The sequence below is a fragment of the Protopterus annectens genome, chromosome 12.part0 (genome assembly GCF_019279795.1).
Source record: "Protopterus annectens isolate FY-2018-M chromosome 12.part0, PAN1.0, whole genome shotgun sequence".
Taxonomy (NCBI): Eukaryota; Metazoa; Chordata; order Ceratodontiformes; family Protopteridae; genus Protopterus; species Protopterus annectens.
This window is the reverse complement of record NC_056746.1, coordinates 905,142,211-905,168,901: the sequence shown is the minus strand read 5'-3', so window position 1 is coordinate 905,168,901 and position 26,691 is coordinate 905,142,211.

Sequence of the window (26,691 nt, the reverse complement as noted above, 5' to 3'; positions counted from 1 at the left end):
TAACTTCTGATATTGTCTCTGGAGCTCCAAGTTCCCATTGTGGATATTGATGGGAGTCCCTGATCCATCTGTGGATGTTGCTGGAGTTCCTGTCTCCAGGTGCAGATGTTACTGCAGTTCATAGCTCCACAAACAGATGTTGCTGGAGATTTCATTTGCACATTACTGCAGAGCCCTGTACCAAGTGTGGATGTTGCCACATTTCTTAGCACCAGGTATGGATTTTGATACATTTTTCCAACATCAGATGTTAGTGCAGTTTCACTTCCAGGTGTAGCTATCACTGCAGTTGCCAGCTCCATGTATGGATATTATTGCAGCTTACCTAAAGATCAGAGACCTCCCAAGTGCAAACCTACTGCACACACTGCAAACCCAACAGAATCCACTACACATAGTAATACACACAACAGTGTCTCAACCAATAAAGCCCTAAGGCAAAACACCTCAAAACCAAATGTCTTGGTCATAGGTGACTCCATAGTGAGACATACAGATACCCCCCTCACCAGGCTGGATAAGAAGAGGGTCATGGTCAGCTGCCTGTCAGGTGCCAGGATCCATCAGATCACTCACGCAGTCAAGTCTCTCAACAACAAGTACTGTTATGACTCTGTCATAGTACATGTTAGAGTGAATGACTTGAGATGTATCTCACTGGACTGTATGAAGAGAGACATGACTGAGCTCTAAGATTATGTGTCCCAGGCAGGTATGTCCCTAGCCCTAAGCAGCATTCTACCTTCACCCAGGATGATGCCTCAATATAAACAAAAAATTATTGACTTTAACAATTGGCTTAGCTTCTGGTGTCAATCCAAGGGGATCCAGTATCTGTCAGCCTGGGAAGATGTGGTCGACAGACCATGCTGCTTTGCCAGAGACAGTCTTCACCTATCACCTCTTCACTTTCAGTTACTTGCAAAGTACTTGCCTACCCCCATCATGCCTTTTGTAGGCAATGTCATAACAACAAAATTATCAATGCAAAAAAATCGACTAGAGACAAATTCAAGGTTATGCTGCTTAATGCTAGGAGTCTAAATCAGAAACTGCACTCACTGGAAGCACTCCTTACCTTGGAATATACCAATGTCTGAGAAGTCACAGAGACATGGTTCTAGGCTGCAGAAAGCACCCTGGCCATGCAAGGCTACAATGTCTTCCACCAAAGCCAACTTCATGCTACTCAAGTCAGAAGTGACAAACTTCATGACACCCATGCAGACAGGAGCTGAAAGTTCGACTGCTGAATCCTACACTAAGGCACTGTACGAGCACATCCACTCGTGCATGAATCGTGCCATCCCAAATAGAACCAAGATGCTCTCCTCCAAAAAAAGGAAACCAGTCTGGTGGTCCCCTGCCATAAACAAACTATACAACAGAAGGAAGAAACTGTTGCAGAAAAGAGGAAAATCCCAGGATGCAAAAAACTCCCTTGCCAGCCTCAGTAAGAAGATGAGATCCCTTATAAAATCCTCCAAAGCTAGTTACAAAAATAAAATTGCCAAAGATTCCAAAGATTCCAAAGACAACCACAAGGCATTCTATAGTTCATAGGTTCATAGTTTCATAGGTAGGTACTAGGCTATCTGCCCAAAGGCATTTATAAGCCTAGCCAGAATGTGTTGGCTTTCACCGCCCCCTTAGATTAGTTCCCTGTGCCTCTGTCCAGCAGACCCACTGAAGTGATCCCTGGGGTAAACTTTCTGTTTCCCATCCACTCGTCAAAGTTTCTCTTGAAGAGTGTTAGCAAGGAGCTCTGCCTAATGTAGACTGGAATCTTGTTCCAAAGCATGGGAAGTCTCTGGGACAGGAATCTATCCCTCCAGCACATCCTATTTATTGTTGTGGTGAGGTTTTGATCCCTAGAGTGTGTGGCTCGAGGGGGATATGGTTTTCTTTAGGTGGAGCATGTCCATCAATTCTGGGTTGGACATGGCCTTGTAAGTCAGGCAGAGATCATCTCTGAGTAGGCTGTATGCAATCGAGTACAGCTGGAGTTTCTTCAGTCGAGCTGCATAGGGCATCTGTTTGAGGCCAGTGATCCTCTTGGTGAGGTACTTCTGTGGTCTTTCCAGCTGTTGCAGGTGTCTTGTAAGGTACATCCCAAATGGGGTGTTGTACTCTATGATGAGTCTGATGAGTGATGAGTAGAGGGGCACAATGACCTCTTTTGATCTGGATGTGAACCCTTTTGTGATTAGGTGGGCCACATAGAAGGATTTTCTAACCACTTTGGCAATGTGATTATCAAAGGAGAGATTACTATCTACTTGGGTCCCCAGATCCCTTATTACGTCTTCTGTATTTAGGGGACTACCACCTATGTTATAGTTTGTGGGTACTTTGTTTTTTCCAAAGGGGATGACTATGCACTTTTTGGCATTTAGCTTGAGGCCATGATTTTGACACAAGGTATCTGTCTCAGTGAGACCCTTTTGGAAGATGTCTGTGTCAGTCTGAGAGTCAATTATAGCCCCCTCATTTGCAGTCATCTGCGGACTTGGTCAGCCATAGTCCTCCTGTGCTTGCCTGTACCTCTGAGAAGTATATGCCAAACAGGAGGGGTCCTAGGACTGAGCCCTGGGGAGTGCCACTTGTAACCAGTTTAGAGTCGGACCTAGCTCCAGCAACTCTCACCATGTGGATTCTGTCCGTGAGCCAGTTTGTGATGTAGGGGTTTATGTTCAGGCTGGTGAGCTTGTCTATAATACCAGAATGGGGAATGGTGTCGAAGGCCTTTGTGAGGTCTAGGTAGGCTGTATGTACCAACTTTTCCTCATCTATAGCCTTGGTAACTGTCTCAAAGAAGTCCACCAGGTTCAGGAGGCATGATCTGCCCTTAACAAAGCCGAACTGGGTAGGGTCCAGTGTTTGAAAGTTCCCAGTGTCTCTGTTAATGAGTTCCATGATGATGCGCTCCATAGCCTTGCAGACCAAGCCAGTCAGGCTTATAGGGTGATAGTTCGTGGGGTCTGTTGTGGCTCCACCTGTGTCGAGTGGAATAACCGTTGCTGTGCACCACTCTAAAGGGTACGTAGCCTGTGAAGAGGCTGAGTTTGAACAGTGTGTTTAGGTGAGGGGTTAGTTTGTCTTTGAGCTCATGTAGGATGCAGCCTGGGACACCGTCCAGTCCCATTGATGCTGTGTTTTTGGCTTTGGAGAGGGCTGTTTTAACCTGAGTGTTTGTGATTTCAGGGGCTCTACATTCTTCTGGTATGGTTATGGGCCCTTTTGGGGGTGAGAAGGGGGTGAAGTTTGCACTGAACCTGTCTGCCAGGATGTTGGCGATATCGGTCGGTTCAGTGTATTTTGTGCCATTCTGCACTAACTCCAAGCATATCTGAGCATTGCCACTTAGATTCTTGACATAGCTAAAGAATGCCTTGTGGTTATCTTTGGAGTCCTTGGCAATTTTTCTTTCAAAGCTCGCCTTGGATGATTTTATGAGGGAACACAGTTTCTTGCTGATACTGATTAGGGATGTCTTCCCTTCTTGGGATTTTACTCTTTTCTGTACTAGTTTCCTAGTTCTATTGTATAGCTTTTTAATGACAGTGGTTCACCAGACTGACTCCCTTTTCTTGGAGGAGTGAGTCTTGGTTTTGCTTGGGATAGCATGATCCATGCATTCTTGTAGGTGCCCGTAGAATGCATTTGTAAAGGATTTTGCAGCTTGGACAGCATTATCCTTTAGCATGGGGGCTTTGAAACTTTCCACCTTGGTTTTAAGTAACGTGAAGTTTGCTTTTGAAAAGTTTTTCATGGTGGTTTCCTTGTCTGGGGGTGGGGGGTGGGGGTGTGGATATCCAAAGTGATTTGTTTATGGTCAGATCTAACCAGCGAGGGGTTGACCTCCAGTGTGGAACATCGGTCGCCCATGTTGGTGATGACCAGGTCCAATATGTTGTCACCTCTGGTGGGAGCGCTGACCAGTTGATCCAGAGCATTTGAGTTTATAAATTCTAGGAAATATTGGGCAAGGGAGATAGTACTTGAGTAGTTCTCCCAGTTAATGTTTGGGTAATTGAAATCGCCCAATATTTGGGTGTGTGGTAGGACCTTTATGTTTCCCAGTGTTCCTAGAAATGTGGAATGGGTGTCCTGGGACATGGTGGGTGATCTGTAGCAAGCTCCAATTTGAATTGTAGTTTTGCCGATTGTTAGTTGCATGTGGATGATCTCTGAAGCATCGTGCTGTGCCACTAACCTGGAGGTGTGGGTATCCTTGATGAATATGGATACGCCCCCACCTTTTGTATTTCGGTCTGGGTTCTGTGGCTGAAATGTATGGTATGAGTTGTAGCCTGGTAGTGCTGGTATGTTCTCTGAAGCCTTAAACCAGATTTCTGTTACTGCACATATATCGATTTTCTCCATACTGAAGAGTGCCTCGAATGTGTGCATTTTGAGGTTTAGACTTCTGGCACTGAGTAGCATTACCCTCAGTTTTTTATTACTTGTGCTATTTACAGCAGTGGGTTTGCCTTTTGAGCCTTGCCTAAAAATGGCACTATGGGGATGGCAAGAGCCTTGGCCAGTATTCAAAAGCCTAAGTGTGACAGGGGCAAGCAGTCTTTAGTGAAGCAGCATGGCTTGTTGAGCATATCATCCCAGGTGGACAGGCACTGGATCCCCTTTAAATGACACCAGAAACATAGCCAATTGCTGAAATTGATAATTATTTCTTTATACCGTAGTATCATTCTTGGTGAGGGCAGTATGCTACTCAGGGTCAGGGTCATACTGGACTGGGCTACGTGATCAGAGAGTTCTTCCATGTCTCTTTTCATGTAGTCCAGGGAGGTACAGCTCAGGTCATTCACACCAACATGGACAATGACAGAGTCATATTTGTACTTGTTTTAGAGTGACCTGAGTGCTTGTGTTATGTGGCGGATCCTGGCACCCGACAGGCAGCTAACAGTAACCCTCTCCTTATTCAGCCTAGTGAGTGGGACATCAGTGTGCCTGACTATAAAGTCACCTATTACTAGTATGTTGGATATGTTATTTTGCTTTAAGGGCTGTGATTGCGTGGCACACTGGTTTTGTGAAGTATGTGTTTCATGGTTTATGTTGGGGGTGGATGTTGCTTGGATGTCTGCTTTGGACGTCTCTGTTGCTTTTGCAGATTTTTATTTAGAGCCTCTGAATATGTTTTCGTGTATTTATGTGTGTTTTTTTCTGGTGCTGGTTTAATGGGTCTATGTGAGACTGGTGGTGTGATGCAAGTATTTCCCTTCTCCTCTTGACTGTCTGATACAATCTTGGGTTGAGTGAGCTTAGCCTTCAGTTTGGCTGTATAATTACATCTTTCACATGTATTAGTGTTCGGTGGTAGGAGGAGAGGGTTGTCTGTGTACATGAGGCAGTTGTAACATTGCTCAAAATGCCCAGATTCACCAGTTGGACTGGAGAGTACACCTGAAACTGCCCTTTGGACATGCCTGGATAGGTACAGTGAACTGTTTTACTGAATGGCTGGTAAGGTCGAATAGAGAGCCTTGGCCTTCTGTACTGTATAGGGGAGGGTCTAGTGCTAGGGTTTATAAGTGCTTGCTATGAGTTTTGAGCGGGCTGAGTAATGAATGGCTTGAGTGCTTAAGTTGAAAGTTTGTCTAGTTCCAAGAGAAAAATTGAAGAGACTTTGTGGAGCCGGGAATAGTTATACCCTAGCTAACCGGTGCTACCCGGCACACAAAAACAGGCAAATGCATTTTTTTTATAGCATGGAAATGAAAGAGATAGAAATTAGCCCAAAATTGCCAATAAACTAAAAATTTCTGGGCTGAAACCACTCCCCCAGGGACAGATAGGTTTCTCAAAGCTCCCCTCTCTCACAGGTGAACAGAGAAACTTCCTTCTGTCCAAGTAAGGTATGGGCAAACACAGGGATTTGTAACACAGCCCTGAATACAGCACTAACCTGAAAACTGGATTATACTAGCTTAAGAAGGTGGGAAACAAGTATTTTTTTTTTCAGAAAATAAAGCAGATACAATAAAAAAAATACTTTAAATGCACAGAAAAAGATATTTATTGTTATATATCTCAGATCAGAGTTGTAGTCAATGCCCCTAGTAATAAAGTAGGAAGAAACACAAATACAGTAAAAGCAGATGAATAAAGTGCAATTTTGTTGTTATATATAAAACAAGAGAAAATGAACAAACTGATTTAAACAAGTTACCCAATTAACCAGAAAAAAGCTCAAAACTGAGCCCTGTTCCAGCAGTCTTCAATCAGACAAGCTCTAACTGCACACTCCTGCCACTAGGGTGCAGGGGAACCTTCTCCAAAAAAATGATGTCCTGGATCAGTGCTCAAGTTATACAAACAAAGCTAGATTCAGCAGGCCTGAATCTGGCCTATGTTATAGCAGCAAGGCACACCAATTTCAGAAAGAAAAAGTTCAAATAAACAGGCACAATAAGCCTGTGACCAGAAATTCCCAGCTCAGAAGGGCAGAATCCAGCCTCTCCTCCCACAAGAGTGCAGACCACAAACCTTCTTAATGTAGAATAACTGGCCTTAAGCCCAAATGCTTAAACAAGAACTAATACACTTTTAGAATAGCAGACATTGAGCCTTCAGTCAACAGTTCCCAGCTTAGAAGGATGGAAGCTACCTGTCCTGCCACAACAGTGCAGACCACAAACCTTCTTAATGTAAAACAACCGGTATGAAGTCCAAGTGCTTAAACTAAAAGACTTAGATAACAGTTACAATTTAATCAGGCTACTACCACACAGTAATAAATGCAGCAGAATAAATAAAATTGAGTACTTTTAAGAAGAGGCTAAAGCAAAATAAAGTAGGAGGAAACACAAATACAGTAAAAGCAGATGAATAAAGTGCAATTTTTTTTTGTTAGTAAAGTGCAAGGAATGAGGAAGGAAGAACCTAAATGGGTTGGCCTTCTCAAATCTTCTCTCTGTATTAAGTAGAGTGAACACTAGACTCAGAATATGATCTCACTGTACTCGGTTAAGTGAGCAAATGAGATGGACCTGGGAGGACTGTTCAAATACAGACTTACAGGAGGGGCGGGCAATTTCAGAGCCACCAACAGTAACACCAAGACAAGAACAGTGTCGGTGGGTGGGGAACTATCTGCAGAGAGACACACACAGCACACTATTCAATGAAACAATTAGGTAACAGAAAAAATGAAATACAGTGCATTTAAAACTGCAAGTGTGTACTTAACAGAAGACTAAAATACAATACTGCAAGTTTGCACTTAACTTCAGCTTCTATTGCAGGTGATTGCAGCCAACCAAGTCTCTCAGAAATTGAGCATAAAATGAATTCTCAAACTTTGTGGCTAGCACTTAAAGTACAGAGGAAACCCTCTAGGCTAACAGCTAAATATCAGATAACAAAGAAGTGAGAAGACCACCACCCCCTCTTATAGCAGAGAGACACACAACACACTATTCAATGAAATAATTAGATAACAGAAAAAAAACTGAAATACAGTACTTTTAAAACTGCACGTTTGTGCTTAACAGAAGACTAAAATACAATACTGCAAGTTTGCACTTAACTTCAGCTTCTAATGCAGGTGATTGTAGCCAACCAAGTCTTTCAGAAATTAAGCATATTTATGTCAAGAATCTAAATGGCAATGCTCAGATCTGCTCTGAGCTACAACAGAATGGCATTAAATATACTGATCCCAAGGATATTGCCAATTACTTGTTCTATTTAGCTACCAAATACTTGAAACTGTTTCTTAGGGCAGAGCAGTATAGTAATAATGTAAGGATTATGCTGTTTCTCTCAGTTGCTGTGTTATATATGGCATGAAACACTGTTCAACCAATTTTTTTTTTGCTATAGTTCTATTTCTGCTGATGAACTAACACTAAATATCTATTGTTATGTATTATCTCTTCTCACGGCTCCCACCCTGAAAGCCTCGCACAGTTAGAAGGTCTGCATCCAGTTGGGATTTTTTTTAAAAAAGAAAAATAAAATGGACAGCCTCACTGGTCTACCCTCAACAACAAATTTAACTAAGGTTACTACTTTTTCTAAAGTCTTTCTGCTTAAACTGTTTAATTCAGCCATACTGGGTTAACAGCACCAAACTTCCCAGCCCTTAAATAAAGCTCCTAATGCTAAAAAGTACCACCGAATTGTACTGTTAAAGTTGCTGTCTGTGTTTAAAAACAGAACATAAATTAGAATTTAAAGTAAGTACTGTATACTGCTGACATGGGTCTAAAGGCACATTTTAGGCTGTCCCTCACAGTAATTTGGCTCCCTCCATATTGTTAAAATTAGCTAGTTTGCCCCCAGTATCTTCTTTCTTGCACATAAAATAATACCCTGAACACAGTAATTTCACTCTGCTCTTCCTCACATAGCCCTGAAAATTATACCCCAAAGCTATAAAATTAACCAGCAAGTGTATAAAATACAGCTTAAACATAGTCTATAAACTGATGCAAAAAATTAAAAATACAGCCAAACATACAACCATACATACCAAATGCCTAAAGAAATACTTGGAGTTAGTGTTAGCCCTGCTGGCCTCACCCTCACTGCACTCGGGCTTGCTCCGCTCCTCTCCCTGCCCCCAATTTCCACCCACCCCCACTAGTGCTACAGTTAAATTTAGCCACTCCCCTCATGCTAAGTACCAAGCAGCACCTCATACATCACTGAAGAGCCCTCCCCCTTAACCCATTTCCTTCTCTTCCATGCTTCTACACCCTGTTAGCATACTCAACCATCAAAAGTGGCCCGCCCCCCCTAAGAAAATGCAAACAAGTAAAAAATACTAATTACCCTACTGCCTATACTATTTCTATTTTACCATCTTACTGCCTACGAAACAAAAACTTGACCATGGTATTCACTACCCAAATCGTCAAACAGCCACCCATGACTTCACAAATACCATCAAAAACTTTGCCATCCCCAGCACACCGAATCTACCACCCTCAACAAAATAAAACTGCAAAAGCGAGGAACCAACCACAATGGATGCAGATAAAACTGTTGTACATAAATCACCAATAGTCCAACTGAAGAATAGTCAGCAGTCCGTTGTTAGATCCAAAAATACGTTCTTTATTTAAAACATAAAATGTAGAAATGAGCGCTTTCGCGTGGAGAATCCACGCTTCATCAGATATCAATTAAACAAAGCTGGTATGCTAGTTTATATCCGCTAAAACGCGGGAAATTATCTAAATTGATTGTGCATAAAACCTGCCTCCTAACGCGAGGCGCTCCCTAAATACATCAATCACAACTCAGACACTTCACCATAGAGGCAGATCAAACCCCGCAGGTATATTTCATATATTTTTTATATAAAAATCTTTCTGAATTAAAAACAAGATCATGCTTTGTTAATAATGCATTACTAACCATAAATTTATGTCACAATGTTAAAAACTAACAATCTGTATTAAAGCGCTAAGCGTGCTGCAATAAACCATACAGAGAATTCTAACAAGGTTACATTCAAAATTGCAGTAATCTATCTACATAAAAAACGACAAAATATGTCACTAATGAATTCTTGCTAATCATATATACATATCGCTGTGCTATATATCAACGGTTTTTCCTGAAACGCTAAGCGTACTATAAAGAGTGCTACAAAAAACTGTGGAAGAGTTAGCGTTGAGCTCATCCATGATTATCAACATCTCTTTTACGTTGATTAAGCATGGTCAACGTTATTAATTAAAGGCATAAATCAATAATAGTAACTAAATAAACCTATATATTCTTTGCTGAAGCAATAGATGTAAATACACAATCAAAAGTCACAAGTAAGTATTTATAAGCTCTAGAATATAGTTATTAGAGTATATGTGACTGGTGTACTTTATGTAAGATGCTATAACTTCACTAAACCACGACAAAAAAGCCGCCACTTTAGTATTGCTGATCTTTGTATTGTGGCGTTGTATCAAGATCTTATTACTGTGTTAAAAACAACTTTATATTAGTGCTCAGCACTATGTTGTATATTTCAAACCTTTTTGTTGTTGGTCCTGAATCAGGCGAATAAAAAACTTTAATAAATGAACCAATAGAGACTGCGACTGCTAAATATGAATCCTATATTGCAAACAACTTACTCTAAATAAAGACTGCCTATTCTCAGTTGTTCCACTATGGGATGAAATATAAACAGATGTATAATGAAAAGCGGAGGACTGAAAAAATTATACCGCTGTTCAAAATGGAGGCATCGACTCAGATGTTAATAATAATTACTGTCTTAAATGAGAAAAATATATTAAGAATCGCGGCAAACAATATACGAATCTATTATATCTTTATTATGTCCTAGCCCAAATAATTTTATTTTTATACTTATTATTATTAACTATGTTAAACATCAGTCAAAAAGCTACCTAATTAGCTTGTTAAAAATATACATCTGCGTAAGTATATGCGTACCTGTACCTATAAAGTATCATGCTTAAGCATGTCGACTAAAGCACTCAAATAATATATAAAAATGTATGGATAACTGTAATCTAAATTATCTAACTAATGTAGCAAATACTCACATGGTTATGAAAACAATAAGTGAAAATATAGTGCAGAAATGTTAATAATATATACAGAGACTAATGTTATTCATCTAGATAACAAAATGGGCTTAATGGATACAGTATTATTGATCCCTGGTGATAAATGCGCCCCTAGCTTTAGAATCCAATTTAATTCATTTATGGCCAAATTGTTCTCCTTGTTACCATCCCTGCCGTGGTCATTGATCACTTGTAACACCCTAAAACTAAAAGAGTGTGATGAGTGTTCCATGACATGCTTTGCTAGGGCATTTGTCTCTACCTTCTTCTTGATGTCATATAAGTGGTTATATATACGCTCATGTAGCTTTCTTTTAGTGAGTCCTACATAGAATGCCTGAGAGCTATTACACGTGGCAAGATATACTAAGTTGCGGGTATTACAGTTGGCATAAAAACGTGGAACAAAAGTATAGTTCATGATAGGATGCTTAAATGGTTGTTCTTTTGTTATATAACTGCATCTACTGCAGCTGTGACAGGGGAATGTGCCTTGTCTATGTGATACTAGATTATGTGGGATGATTCCTTCTGTGACTGATGTAATGTGTATGTCTCCACATAAAATCCTCTTCAGGCTTTTGCTGTTTCTATATAGAAAGGAGGGATACCTCCCTGCAACTTCCCTTGTATGATCATCCAAGGTTAATAGATGCCAATTGTCATAGATGACCTGCTGTACCCTTTTTATGTCACTGGTATAAGTAGTGACATATCTAATGTAACTATTGGTAGAGACTTTCGTTCCATGTCTGTATTTTAAGACCTTGCTACATGATATTATTGGGGATGGGTCTACAGATATTCTCTGTCCTAACGTCTCACTTCTGATGTTACTAACCAGCGTAGGATCATAACCCCTATCAATGAACAGTCTCTCTAGAGACAAAGCTTCTCTAACAAGATCTTCATCTTCACTACAAAGTTTTAATATCCTAAGAAACTGACTTTTTACTATTCCTTGAAATACATGCCTGGGGTGCATACTATCAAAAGTTAACAGCGCGTTGCGCCAAGTAGGTTTCCTGTATAAGGAAGACGTAATTGCTCCCCCAGGAGTGAAACTAAGTGTAACATCAAGGTAATGAATGTGTGTGGAGGAAACTTCTTTAGTAAATCTTAAAAAACTACTTGTAGTCTCCAAATAACACAAGAGGGATTCAAACTGTTCCATGGTTCCTTCCCATACAATTATAACATCGTCTACAAAACGTCTGTAGAACTTAACATTCTTGAAACTCTCATGTGTGAAGAAGAACAACTTTTCCCACCATAAAACCACCAAATTGGCGTAGGTGTTTGCACAGGGGGTGCCCATGGCTACCCCCCACTTCTGCAAATAATACCTATCGCCAAACTTAAATGCATTATTACACAGGATAAGTTCTAGTAGTTGACAAACTAGAATGATTCTATCATTACTAAATGTTGTTTCTTTACTTAAAAGTTCTCTAATGTAATCTATGCCTTCTGCATTGGGTATTGAAGTAAATAGATTCATGACATCGAGGGTGATAAACATATTCTGTTTCCTGTCATCTAGTTGTACATCCTTGATGTTATCTAGGAGGTCATAGGTGTCTTTTAATATGGTGGGAAATTGATTTACTACTGGTCTTAATAAGTCCTCCACAAATTTAGAAATATTAGCAGTTATCCAATTATCTCCAGACACAATGGGCCTATAGGGAACTGGAATTATTCCCTTGTGAACTTTAGGGATACCTTTGATAATGGGGATAGTGGGATACTCTATGAATAAGAAGTTATAGATCTCTTGACTAACTTGGCGGCATATAACCAAATCATATAGGGTGTCCTTGACAATACTCACTATATGTGATACTTCTTTATATGTGATAGGTATATAGGTGTCTACTTCTGCTAACATTTTAAGCATACCTGCTTCATATTCATGTCGATCTAGGACAACAACCCCTCCCCCCTTATCCGCAGGTTTCACTACTATCCTTGAATCTTGTTTGAGTGTATTCAAACTATTAACTTCCGAGGGACTAAGGTTGTAATATCTCCCTTTTTTTGTTGTTACCCCACTGAACATCAAATAGTATTGATGTTCACAAACTCTAAGGAAGTATTCAACATGTGTAGGCATATTAGGTATAAATGTGCTCTTAGTTCTATAGCATACTATATTCTTATCATAGTCAGACTTAAAGAGCAGCTTTAAACTCAAATTTCTACAGAACAGTCTCAGATCAATTAATATGTCCGTTAGCTTGGCACTAGTTGCTGGAATAAAATTAAGGCCTTTATTTAAGACCTTAATACTAGGTAAATCCAAAACGACATCAGAGTAGTTAAACAAAAGGTCATGAGTCAGTTTCTTCTCCTTCTGTTCTGTGGAAAGCATTCTGACGAGTACTTCCTTTAGCGGGAGTCTCTGCTGTGAGACCCCCCCCTGTTCAAGTGGGTGGTATGTTTCTTCAAGTAGGGTAAAAAACCCCCAGTAGAAGATGGAGCTGTGTGTGTGTTCTTAGAAATCGCTCCTGTGGATGGAGAGGAGGCAAGATTAAAAAATGCTTCTTGATTCGGAGGGGGCGTATCTACATATCCCACGGCCGTAGGGACATTGTCTGATGTTCCCAAGGGTGTTGCCTCTGCCTGGGGCATGGAAAGAGATGGTTGAGATGAAGATGTAATGATATTGGCTGTTATGTTGGGCAGAGCAGGCATGGCAGTATTATCCTTTCTAGCCCCAGTAGTAGCTGATTGAGTGGCATAGTTCCTAGGCCATAAAAATATCTGGCCCCTTTGAAAATCATTATAGTCACGTAACAGTTTCTTCTGTTTAGTGGCTTTTAATCTTTCACTGAACATATTGACTTGTGTGAACATATGCTTGACCTTATCTGCACAAAAACTGGAAGAAAAACGTTCAGATAGTTGTTTATACAGTGCGTCAGTTCTTTCTCTAAGTTCAGTTTCCAAAGGTTTGAAATAATTGAGCATCAGTCTTGCATAACTAAACCCCAACTCAATATTCAAATCCTGCCACTGTTTTAGAAGCTCAGGATGTGAGTCCCCATATGTGGGCATACAAAATACCCTCATACCCCTGGGGACTATTTTAAAGTGAATACATGCTTCCAAATGGAGCCTCTGCCAGGCATATCTTTGCAATTGATATAAATTGTCCTCTAATGACTTTAGCATGGGGTAAAATTCTGTAAGGTTCTCACCATTATCTTGAGTCCGTATATGTCCAGCTTCACTCGATAGATCCAGAGACAATAAAGGGTTGTTATTGACTTTAATAAGTCCATTCCACAATGATGGTAACTCCCTCGACTCCGGCTCTGGATGAGATGCTGATTCCATGGTGTACTGGGATGACCAACCAAAAATGAAGAAAGCAAAATGCAAGGTGTAGTCGGTATCCCTGTTGAAAGGTTCACTCACCAAAAAGACGAGAAAATAAAACTGCAAAAGCGAGGAACCAACCACAATGGATGCAGATAAAACTGTTGTACATAAATCACCAATAGTCCAACTGAAGAATAGTCAGCAGTCCGTTGTTAGATCCAAAAATACGTTCTTTATTTAAAACATAAAATGTAGAAATGAGCGCTTTCGCGTGGAGAATCCACGCTTCATCAGATATCAATTAAACAAAGCTGGTATGCTAGTTTATATCCGCTAAAACGCGGGAAATTATCTAAATTGATTGTGCATAAAACCTGCCTCCTAACGCGAGGCGCTCCCTAAATACATCAATCACAACTCAGACACTTCACCATAGAGGCAGATCAAACCCCGCAGGTATATTTCATATATTTTTTATATAAAAATCTTTCTGAATTAAAAACAAGATCATGCTTTGTTAATAATGCATTACTAACCATAAATTTATGTCACAATGTTAAAAACTAACAATCTGTATTAAAGCGCTAAGCGTGCTGCAATAAACCATACAGAGAATTCTAACAAGGTTACATTCAAAATTGCAGTAATCTATCTACATAAAAAACGACAAAATATGTCACTAATGAATTCTTGCTAATCATATATACATATCGCTGTGCTATATATCAACGGTTTTTCCTGAAACGCTAAGCGTACTATAAAGAGTGCTACAAAAAACTGTGGAAGAGTTAGCGTTGAGCTCATCCATGATTATCAACATCTCTTTTATGTTGATTAAGCATGGTCAACGTTATTAATTAAAGGCATAAATCAATAATAGTAACTAAATAAACCTATATATTCTTTGCTGAAGCAATAGCTGTAAATACACAATCAAAAGTCACAAGTAAGTATTTATAAGCTCTAGAATATAGTTATTAGAGTATATGTGACTGGTGTACTTTATGTAAGATGCTATAACTTCACTAAACCACGACAAAAAAGCCGCCACTTTAGTATTGCTGATCTTTGTATTGTGGCGTTGTATCAAGATCTTATTACTGTGTTAAAAACAACTTTATATTAGTGCTCAGCACTACGTTGTATATTTCAAACCTTTTTGTTGTTGGTCCTGAATCAGGCGAATAAAAAACTTTAATAAATGAACCAATAGAGACTGCGACTGCTAAATATGAATCCTATATTGCAAACAACTTACTCTAAATAAAGACTGCCTATTCTCAGTTGTTCCACTATGGGATGAAATATAAACAGATGTATAATGAAAAGCGGAGGACTGAAAAAAATTATTTGGGCTAGGACATAATAATGATATAATAGATTCGTATATTGTTTGCTGCGATTCTTAATATATTTTTCTCATTTAAGACAGTAATTATTATTAACATCTGAGTCGATGCCTCCATTTTGAACAGCGGTATAATTTTTTCAGTCCTCCGCTTTTCATTATACATCTGTTTATATTTCATCCCATAGTGGAACAACTGAGAATAGGCAGTCTTTATTTAGAGTAAGTTGTTTGCAATATAGGATTCATATTTAGCAGTCGCAGTCTCTATTGGTTCATTTATTAAAGTTTTTTATTCGCCTGATTCAGGACCAACAACAAAAAGGTTTGAAATATACAACGTAGTGCTGAGCACTAATATAAAGTTGTTTTTAACACAGTAATAAGATCTTGATACAACGCCACAATACAAAGATCAGCAATACTAAAGTGGCGGCTTTTTTGTCGTGGTTTAGTGAAGTTATAGCATCTTACATAAAGTACACCAGTCACATATACTCTAATAACTATATTCTAGAGCTTATAAATACTTACTTGTGACTTTTGATTGTGTATTTACATCTATTGCTTCAGCAAAGAATATATAGGTTTATTTAGTTACTATTATTGATTTATGCCTTTAATTAATAACGTTGACCATGCTTAATCAACGTAAAAGAGATGTTGATAATCATGGATGAGCTCAACGCTAACTCTTCCACAGTTTTTTGTAGCACTCTTTATAATACGCGTTTCAGGAAAACCGTTGATATATAGCACAGATATGTATATATGATTAGCAAGAATTCATTAGTGACATATTTTGTCGTTTTTTATGTAGATAGATTACTGCAATTTTGAATGTAACCTTGTTAGAATTCTCTGTATGGTTTATTGCAGCACGCTTAGCTTTAATACAGATTGTTAGTTTTAACATTGTGACATAAATTTATGGTTAGTAATGCATTATTAACAAAGCATTATCTTGTTTTAATTCAGAAAGATTTTATATAAAAATATATGAAATATACCTGGGTTTGATCTGCCTCTATGGTGAAGTGTCTGGGTTGTGATTGATGTATTTAGGAGCACTCGCTAGGGCAGGTTTATGCACAATCAATTTAGATAATTTCCCGCGTTTTAGCGGATATAAACTAGCATACCAGCTTTGTTTAATTGATATCTGATGAAGCGTGGATTCGCCACGTGAAAGCGCTCATTTCTACATTTTATGTTTTAAATAAAGAACGTATTTTTGGATCTAACAACGGACTGCTGACTATTCTTCAGTTGGACTATTGGTGATTTATGTACAACAGTTTTATCTGCATCCATTGTGGTTGGTTCCTCTCTTTTGCAGTTTTATTTCCTTGTCTTTTTGGTGAGTGAACCTTTCAACAGGGATACCGACTATACTTTGCATTTCACCCTCAACAAAATATCAACCCTGTAAAGCCACAAAACATAATCCTAAAGACAAAGCCTATATAAAACTTATAAACAAACTCCTAAAGCTTAGAGTATCCTGTCACTATAACCTTATAGCACATGGGGACATCCATCCCAACACTGGCCCACCCACACCCAATAACCTTCACTCCCCTACCACAACCCCCGCAGTCAAGCTACCCCTTTCTACTCCCACTAGTTCCCTCCTAGCATTTCATCTAAATATTAGAAGTATTAACAATGGGATTCCCAACCTACACACCCTCCTAGCAACCCACTCCCCAGACATTGTGTCTCACAGAAACCTGGCTAAAACCTAGTACTACTGATAATGAGATACTGCCTCCAGGATATAATATTCACTGGTTAGACCATACTACAAGGAAAGGAGGTGGTATAGCAGTCCTTTACAAAAATACTCTAACTGTTAATAGAGATGCCATTCAACCACCCCAATTCAGTAATGCAGAACTCCTCATAACCAGACTACAGAATAACCAGAACAAATGCTTGAACATCGTCTGTGCTTATATTCCACCAGGCAACAACTTAAATACCCTACAGGATATCCTATACTGGTTTTCCACTACCTATCCCCAAGAACCAGTTCTTGGTGACTTCAATACTGACTAGCACCCCTGCTACTTCGAACCTCCCAGTCACCACTATAAACTTATCTGGGTTTAAACAGACCATAACCTCTCCCACTAGGATAAACAAACCAACCAACAGGGAAAGTATCCTAGACTGGATCCTAGTTAATAACCAACCCCAACTGTACACAGCTGGCACTCTCCCTGATGACCTTAGCGACCATTTACTAACCTATATCATAAAACATAAGGCAGGAAACCCTCACCAGACCAAATATAAAACACTTAGAAACAGGAAAAACTTTGACACTGCTATATTCCTAAATGAACTAAAAGCAGTTGACTGGTCAAAACTAAAAAATCTACAATTGGAAGAGGCTATAGCTCACTTTAACACTAAATTCCTAAGTATTCTTGATTCCCATGCTCCAGCACGTACAATGAAATCTAGATCAAACACAGCACCATGGCTCACAAAAGATACCAAATCTAAAATCGAAACTAGAAACAGAGCCTGGGCCAGCTGGAGAACAACTAAAGCCCCACCTGACCATCTAAAATATCGTCAACTTAGGAATGATACAAAGAAATCTATTTTACTAGATAAAAAAAAGCTTCTATCAAAATCTCCTACAAAAACACCAAAACACCCCTCAAAAGTTCTGGGCAGGCTTAAATCCACTATTTCATCCAGGTTATTCTACCACCCAACCCTGGCTAACCACACCCATAGTTCCCCAGAGACCATAGCTGGTGCTTATAATAACTTTTTCACTGAAACAATCCAATCCCTAGCAAATCAACTAACCCCCACAAACTTAAACCACGCCACTAATCTACCCACTAATCACCCCCAATTTAGCTTCCAACCGATATCCACTAGTTTTATCAAAATACTTATAAAAAAACTAAAATCTACCACCCTCGCTGCTGACCTCCTCCCTGCAGAGTAGCTACAAATAGCTGCAGATGCCATTGCATATCCCATATCTATTCTTATCAACATAACCTTATTCGAAAGTGCTATCCCCTCCCTCTGGAAAATATCCCACGTCATCCCGCTCCATAAAGGTGGTAGTTCTACAGACATATCCAACTATAAACCCATTGCCATTCTTTCCCCACTAGCCAAAATAATGGAAAAATGTGCATACAAGCAACTAATGCAATACCTTACACAGAATAACTTACTATCCAACTCCCAACATGGTTTCAGGCCATACCACAGCACTACCTCAGCCCTCCTTTCCTTTACTAATGCCATAAACCAAAGCAGGAATGACAATAGGCTATCCTCCTCCCTCTTTCTTGACCTATCAAAAGCCTTTAACATGGCCAACCATGAACTTCTCATTCTTTCTCTAAAATCTATTTTCCTCAATAAGCACACAATCCAGTGGTTCCAGTCCTACCTGGCTGGTAGACTACAGGCAGTACTATGGCAGGGCAAACTCGCCAGCCAGCTAACTCTCACACTTGGTGTCCCTCAAGGCTCCATACTAAGTCCACTACTCTTCTCTATTTTTATGAATAACCTTCACACTGCTATCCCTAAACCTACCTGTATTCAATATGCAGATGATTCCACTCTGATCTGTTCAGCCACCTCCCCATCCGAACTGCAAATCCTAACCTAAAATACATTTAACACTATTGAGAACTGGCTCGCCAACCAACGCCTACTGATGAATCCCAATAAAACTAAACTTCTACTCTTCACCCCCCACTAGTAGATCTACCACACTTTCATTCTGTCACGTCTAACAATGGTACCACTATCTCCCCAGATCAACACACCAAACTTCTAGGACTTATCATAGACAATAATCTCAAATTTGACCTACAGGTCAACAAAACCATACAGACCATCAATAAGAAGCTTGGATCACTGTATAGAAACAAGACATTTTTAACCCCACTGGCTAGGACTGCAATTGCCCGGTTACACCTACTCTCTACTCTTTTATATGCCTCGCTTGTACTCCCAAACCTCAACAAATCTGAACTAGGTAAGCTGTCCCATCGCTACAACCATATTGCCAGATTCACCACTGGCTCCACCTATAGAACCCACCACTGCCAGAACCTGAAACAACTAGAGTGGCTAGAACTGCCCAGCTTAATTCAGTTTCAATCAGCTCTTAATAGCACACAAAAGTCTGTACCACCCTGAGGATAACCCCTCATTTATAAATATTATTAAGCCATATAGCAACCTGAGATCCCTATGGTCAGCCAACAAACTACTGGTCCAAACCCACAAAGCTAATAACTCTGCTGGTGAATCCCTGAAAACCTGGAATTCATTGCCAAACTATATAACCCTACAATCCTCCAAAAGTCTCTTCAAAAAAAAAAAACCTCAAACTGTATCTCAAAGTGAACTGGCTTTGCCCATGTACCCACCCTGATTAAGTTATAAACTGAAAGCATAATCTGTAAATATCATAACATGCAACTAAATTACCAATCTCTATATCCAATCTGACATCTCTTGCTTTTAATTGTGTCTGTACATGAGAATTGTGAGTCCCTACTAGGGAACACTACTAAGCCATTGTACATAATCACTTTGTTTTATATTTTCTAATGTTATCCAACTTCTTGTATAATCTATGTAAGTTTGTCTATTTGGAGCTTTTCTCCCCGGGCCTCAGCTGAAAATGGATGTATCCAGTCAGACTATCCCAGTAAACAAATGTAAAATAAAAATAATTAAAATAAATAAATATCCTGGCAGATCGATTTAGTGCCAACTTCACCCCCCTCTCACCCCATAAAGGGCCCATCTCAATACCAAAAGATTGCCAAATTCCGGTAATCATGGCCACACAGGTAGAAACAGCACTCTCCAAAGCTAAGAATACAGCATCCATGGGACCAGATGACATCCCAGGCTGTGTACTACATGAACTACAAAATGAACTGGCACCTCACCTAAGTGTCATGTTTAATCATAGCCTCACCTCAGGCTTCATGCCCACTGAGTGGCGCACAGCTACAGTTATCCCATTCCACAAGGGGGGATCCACCTTGGATCCCGGGAACTACCATCCCATCAGTCTGACGAGCCTGATCTGCAAGGGCATGGAATGCATTATCATGGAACTTATAAACAAAGACATTGGCAACATTCAAACACTGGACCCCACCCAGTTTTGGTTAGTAAAGGGATGATCTTGTCTCCTGAACCTGATTGACTTCTTCAAATCAGTCTCCAAAGCTGTGGACAAGGGTAAGGTGGTCCACACAGCCTATCTGGACCTTGCCAAGGCCTTCAACACCATCGCCCACTCTGGAATCATAGATAAACTTACTAAGCTGGGTATAAATCCCTACGTCACTCGATGGGTTGCCAACTGGCTTACTGACAGAACCCAGACTGTAAAAGTAGTCGACTCCAAATCCAGCTCCAGACAAGTGACAAGTGGAGTACCTCAGGGTTCAGTCCTGGGACCGCTCTTGTTTGGCATCTACTTCTCTGAAGTACAGGCCAACACTAAGGGACTCTGGCTAACAAAGTTTGCAGATGACTGCAAACTGGGAGCCATTATTGAATCCCCAAATAATGTGGATATTCTACAAAAGGGCCTTACAGAAACAGATGTTTGGTGCCAGAGCCATGGGCTCAATCTTAATACCAAGAAATGTATAGTTATCCCCTTTGGGACAAACCATGTACCCATGAATTACCACATAGGTGGCAGTACACTAAACACCGAAAGTGTGATGAGAGATCTAGGGACACAGGTGGACAGTGGTCTCACCTTCGATAACCACACTGCCACAACAGTCAGAAAATCCTTCTATGTGGCACATGTCATCACTAAGGGCTTTTCATCCAGATAGAAGTAGGTCATTGTTCCACTGTACTCATCACTCATTAGACCCATTATAGAGTACAATGCCCCATTTGGTATGCTCCTCACAAGACATCTGCAACAGCTGGAAAGGCCACAGAAATACCTCACTAAAAGTATCACAGGCCTAAAGCAGATGCCCTATGCCGACCATCTAAAAAAACTCCAGCTATACTCTGTGGCATATTGTCTACTCAGAGGCGATGGTAGACATCAAGCATAAACAGGTTATACAACAAGAGAAAGAAACTAATGTCCAAGAATAAGAGGGAAGTACTCAGCAGCGGAAGGACACCCTCCACAGCTTGAACAAGTAAATTAGATATCTTGTAAACTCCTCTAAAGCCAATTACAAAGCTAAACTAGCATCCCAAACTATTCTTTAGCTACATCAGAAATCTAAAAGGGAAGGTCCAGCTTTGTGCCAAACTAGTAGTGGACAGTACAACTCATACTGACCCTGAGGACATCACCAACCTGCTGGCAGACAGATATGGTACAAACTTCACCCCCCTGTCCCCATCAGACATACCTCAGAGCATACCTGTCACCAGTCCTCTACTTAACATCTCCAAAGAGCAGGTCATAACTCGCTCTCCATGGCCAAAAACACAGCCTCTATGGGACAAGATAACACCCCAGGCTGCCTACTAAATGGTCTAAAACAGGACTTATCAGAACCACTTGGCATTCTCTTCACCCACAGTCCAATTACTGGCCTTATCCCAGCAGAGTGGAAAACAGCAACAGTAATTCCCTTTCACAGAGGGGGTCCATCAACCAACCCTGGGAACTATAAACCCATAAACCTAACCAGCCTTATCTTTAACAAAGACACAGGTGACCTACAGACTCTTGACCTGACCCAATTTGGCTTTGTTAACTGTAGATCATGCTTAATAAACCTGGTGGACTTCTATGAGTTGTTAGTTAACAGCCTGCATATCATTGCTGGAACCTATGTCTAACAGAACTCTTTTCAAACTATCTGAAAATATACAGAGCTAAGTATATTTTTTGGTTCTTCAGAACTGTGTACTGTAAATTGTTGCTGGACTAATTTTATTTAGAGTTGTGCAATGTTATTTTTGATTCACTGTATAGTTTTTCAGATCTCTGCTGAAAGTGTTTTGTCCCACACACCTTCCCTATCAATGGTTTGTTTTTTAAATTTGGTGGCTTTTGCAGTTGCCCGCCCTACTGTAGATTTGTTCTGGGACACTCCCCCCAGTCCCATCTCTTTACCACATTCTACCTAATACACTCCTTCTGCACTTGTTTTTAGTCATTTTTAATTTAATTGCATTTTTTAAAACTGTGTTTGGTCTAATATTGCTACATACTCAAGTGTGCTAGCTTGCACTGCATTTGAATTGTTTTTACTGCTGTTTTAGCTACTTTTCTGTAAAAAAAAAAAAACGTAAGCCTGTTTCCTACCTTTCCTGTAACTAGTGTAGTCCAGTTACATATTTGCTGTATCCAGGACTGTATGTAAGCTTCTGAGCCCCCCAAGACTTTCTGTGTTGGAGGGAAGCCTTCTAGCTTGTCAGTGGGAGTGGTAAGCACTAGGTAACCTGTCTACCACATAAGGAGTGGTTCTAGCCCAGAAATTGTAGTTATTGGCCATCTGGGCAATCTTTCCCATCTCTCTCAACTTTCTGATTTGAAAGCCTGCATTTACACTTATTTCTTTCCTGTAACTAGTCTAGTGCAGATACAGATTCTTAGTTTTAGCACTTGAATTTGCTTATTTGTGCTCAGCACTTGTTCAGAACTTGTTGTACGCACTAAATAAGCTACTAATTGCTATAGCACTCAACCTTCCTTATTACCTACAGGAAAACAATTTTTGCACTTGCTTTTCTCACTTGCTTAGAGAAAAACAGCTCTTGTACTTACTTTTCTCACTTATCTAGAGGAAAATAATTTTTTATTCAGGCATGTCCAAGGGTCAGCTCCCAGTGTTCTCTCCTGTCTGTCTGATGAATCTGGGCATCTTGGAGCAATGTGGAAATTGCCTCATGTACAGAGACAACCCTCTCCTCCTACCACCCAACACTACAACCTGTGAGAGATGCACTTATCTAGCCAAACTGGAGGTAAAGCTCTCTCCAACCAAGGCCATACTTGACATTCAAGAGGAGAAGGTAAACACTTGCACCACACCACACTTATCACATAGTCTCACTAAATCTACACCACCAAAATCCACACATAGAAACACAAAAACATTTGCGGAGGCTCTCAATAATAATCTGGCCAAGCAACAGAAACCTCCAAAGCAGAAACACAAGCAACTTCCACCTCCCAACACAACCCAAATGACACATAGCCCACAGACTCAGTGTGCCACTCAACCACAGCCAATAAGGCAAAACAATGTATCCAACATACTAGTCATAGGTGACTCTATAGTCAGGCTCACTGATGTCCCACTCACCAGGCTAAACAAGGAGAAGGTTACTGTCAGCTGCCTGTCGGGTGCCAGGATCCACCACATAACCCATGTAATCAGGTCACTCCACAAAAAGTACAAATATGACTCTGTCATTGTCCATATTGGTGTGAACGACCTGAGACATACCTCCCTGGACTACATGAAAAGAGACGCGGAAGAGCTCTCTGATCTTGTAGCCCAGGCAGGTATGACCCTAGCCCTGAGTAGCATTCTGCCATCACCCAGAATGATACCGTAGTACAAGGACAAAATGATTGACTTCAACAATTGGCTGAGCTTCTGGTGTCATTCTAGGGGATCCAGTATCTGTCTGCTTGGGATGACATGGTCGACAGGCCACGATGTTTTGCCAGAGATAGCCTGCACCTGTCACACCTGGGATTCCAGATACTAGCTAAGGCTCTTGCTGCCCCTATAGTGCCTTTTTTTAGGCAAGGTTCAAATGACAAATTCATGACTGTAACAGGAACAGGCAAGCAAAAACTGAGGGTAATGCTACTCAATGCTAGAAGTCTAAATCTCAAAATGCACTCACTTGAGGCACTCCTTAAAATGGAGAACATTGATTGATGCAGTGACTGAGACCGGGTTCAAGGCTCCAGAGAGCACCCCTGCACTACCAGGCTATAACTCATACCACACTTTTCGGCCATGTAACCTGGACCGGAACACCAAAGGCGGAGGTGTGTCCATATTCACTAAGGATATCCACACCTCCAGGCTAGTTGCTCAGCATAATGCATCTGAGGTTATCCAAGTGCAACTAACTGGGCAAAACTGCAATCTAAATTGTAGCTTGCCACAGATCTCCCACCATGCCCCAAGATTCCCACTCCTCTTTTCTTGATGTACTAGAAAATATTAGGGTTTAGCCAAACACCCTAATAATGGGCGATTTCAACTACCACACCATTAACTGGGAAAACTACTCATGTACCAACTCCTTCACACAACGCTTTCTGGAATTCATAAACTCCAATGCCCTGGATCAACTTATCTACACCCCCACCATGGGCGACAATATCCTAGACCTAGTCATTACCAACATGAGTGACCGGTGTTACACACCTGAAGTCAACTCCCCGTTGGTTCAATCCAACCATAAGCTAATCACCCTTGATAGCCACATCCCGCCTCCACCCCCCATTAAGGAAACCATGGTAAAAAATTTCTTCAAAACCAACTTCATGCTTCTTAAGACAGAAGTGGTGAACTTCATGACACCCATGCAGATGGACAATACAGTTACGACTGCTGAATCCTACACAAATGCACTCTATAAGCACTTACACGAGTGCATGGATCGTGCTATCCCAAACAGAACCAAGACACTATCCTCCAAAAAAAGGTAGTCAATCTGGTGGTCCCTTTCCATAAAAAAAGCTGTACAACAGAAGGAAGAAATTGTTGCAAAAGAGAGTAAAATCCCATGACTGGAGGAGCTCCCTGGTCAGCCTCAGTAAGAAGCTGAGATCCCTTATAAGATCCTCCAAAGCTAGCTACGAAAACAAAATTGCCACTGATTCTAAGGACGACCACAAAGCATTCCATAGCTATGTCAAGAATCTCAATGGCAACACCCAGATCTGCTCTGAGTTACAGCAGAATGGCACAAAAATTACAGAACCAATTGATATTGCTAACATCCTGGCAGATAGGTTCAGTGCTAACTTTACTCCCCCCCCCCCCCCCACCCTCTAAAGGGCCCATATCTATACAGGAAGAATGCAGAGTCCTTGTAATCACAACTACACAGGTAAAAGCTGCACTCCCTAAAGTCAAAAACACAGCATCCATTGGACCAGACGCAGGATGCATTTTAAACGAACATCAGAACGAACTGGATCCCCACCTAAGCACCATGTTCAATCATAGCCTCACATCAGGCTTTGTGCCCACTGTATGGCATACAGCAACAGTTATCCCACTCCACAAAGGGGGAGCCACTACTGATCCCGGGAACTATCACCCTATTAGCCTAACGAGCCTGGTCTGCAAGGCCATGGAACTCATAAACAAAGACATTGGTAGCCTCCAAACTCTAGATCCCACCCAGTTCGGGTTTGTGAATGGCAGATCATGCCTCCTGAACCTGATCAACTTCTTTGAGGCAGTCACCAAAGCCGTAGATGAGGGTAAGGTGGTTCACACAGCCTATCTTGACCTCGCCAAGGCTTTCAACACCATCCCCCATTTTGGAATTATAGCTAAACTCACTAAACTAGGTATAAATCTCTACATCACAAGATGGGTTGCCAACTGGCTCACTGACAGAACCCACACTGTAAAAGTTGCACACTCCAAATCTGACCTCAAACCAGTGACAAGTGGAGTACCACAGTGTTCAGTCCTGGGACCTCTCCTGTTTGGTATCTACTTCTCTGAAGTACAGGCTAACACAGAAGGCCTCTGGCTAACAAAGTTTGCAGATGACTGCAAACTAGGAACCATAGTCGAGTCCCCAAATGATGTGGAAATCCTACAGAAGGGCCGCGTTCAGACAGATGCCTGGTGTCAGAGCCATGGCCTCAAGCTCAATGCCAAAAAGTGCATTGTCATTCCCTTTGGTAAAAACTCTGTACCTATGAACCACTACATAGACAGCAGTCTACTTAACACCGAATGTGTGATAAGAGACCTTGGGACCCAGGTGAACAGTAGGCTGTCCTTTGATAGTCACATCACCTCAGTAGTCAGGAAGTCCTTCTACGTGGCACACCTCATCATAAAAGGTTTCTCATGCAGGAAAAAAGAGGCCATTGTTCCCCTCTACTCGACTCTCATTAGACCCATTATAGAGTACAACGCCCCTTTTGGAATGTACCTCACAAGACATCTACAGCAGCTGGAAAGGCCACAAAAGTACCTCACAAAGAGGATTACTGGCCTCAAACAGATGGCCTACACTGACCGTCTCAAAAAACTCCAGCTTTACTCCGTAGCATATCGCCTACTCCGGGGTGATCTCTGCCTAACATATAAAGCTATGTCAAACCCAGAGCTGTTGGACATGCTACACCTAAAGAAATCCCAATCCCTCCGAGCTACATGGTCTAGGGACCTAAACCTTGTCACCAGAATAAACAGGACATGCTGG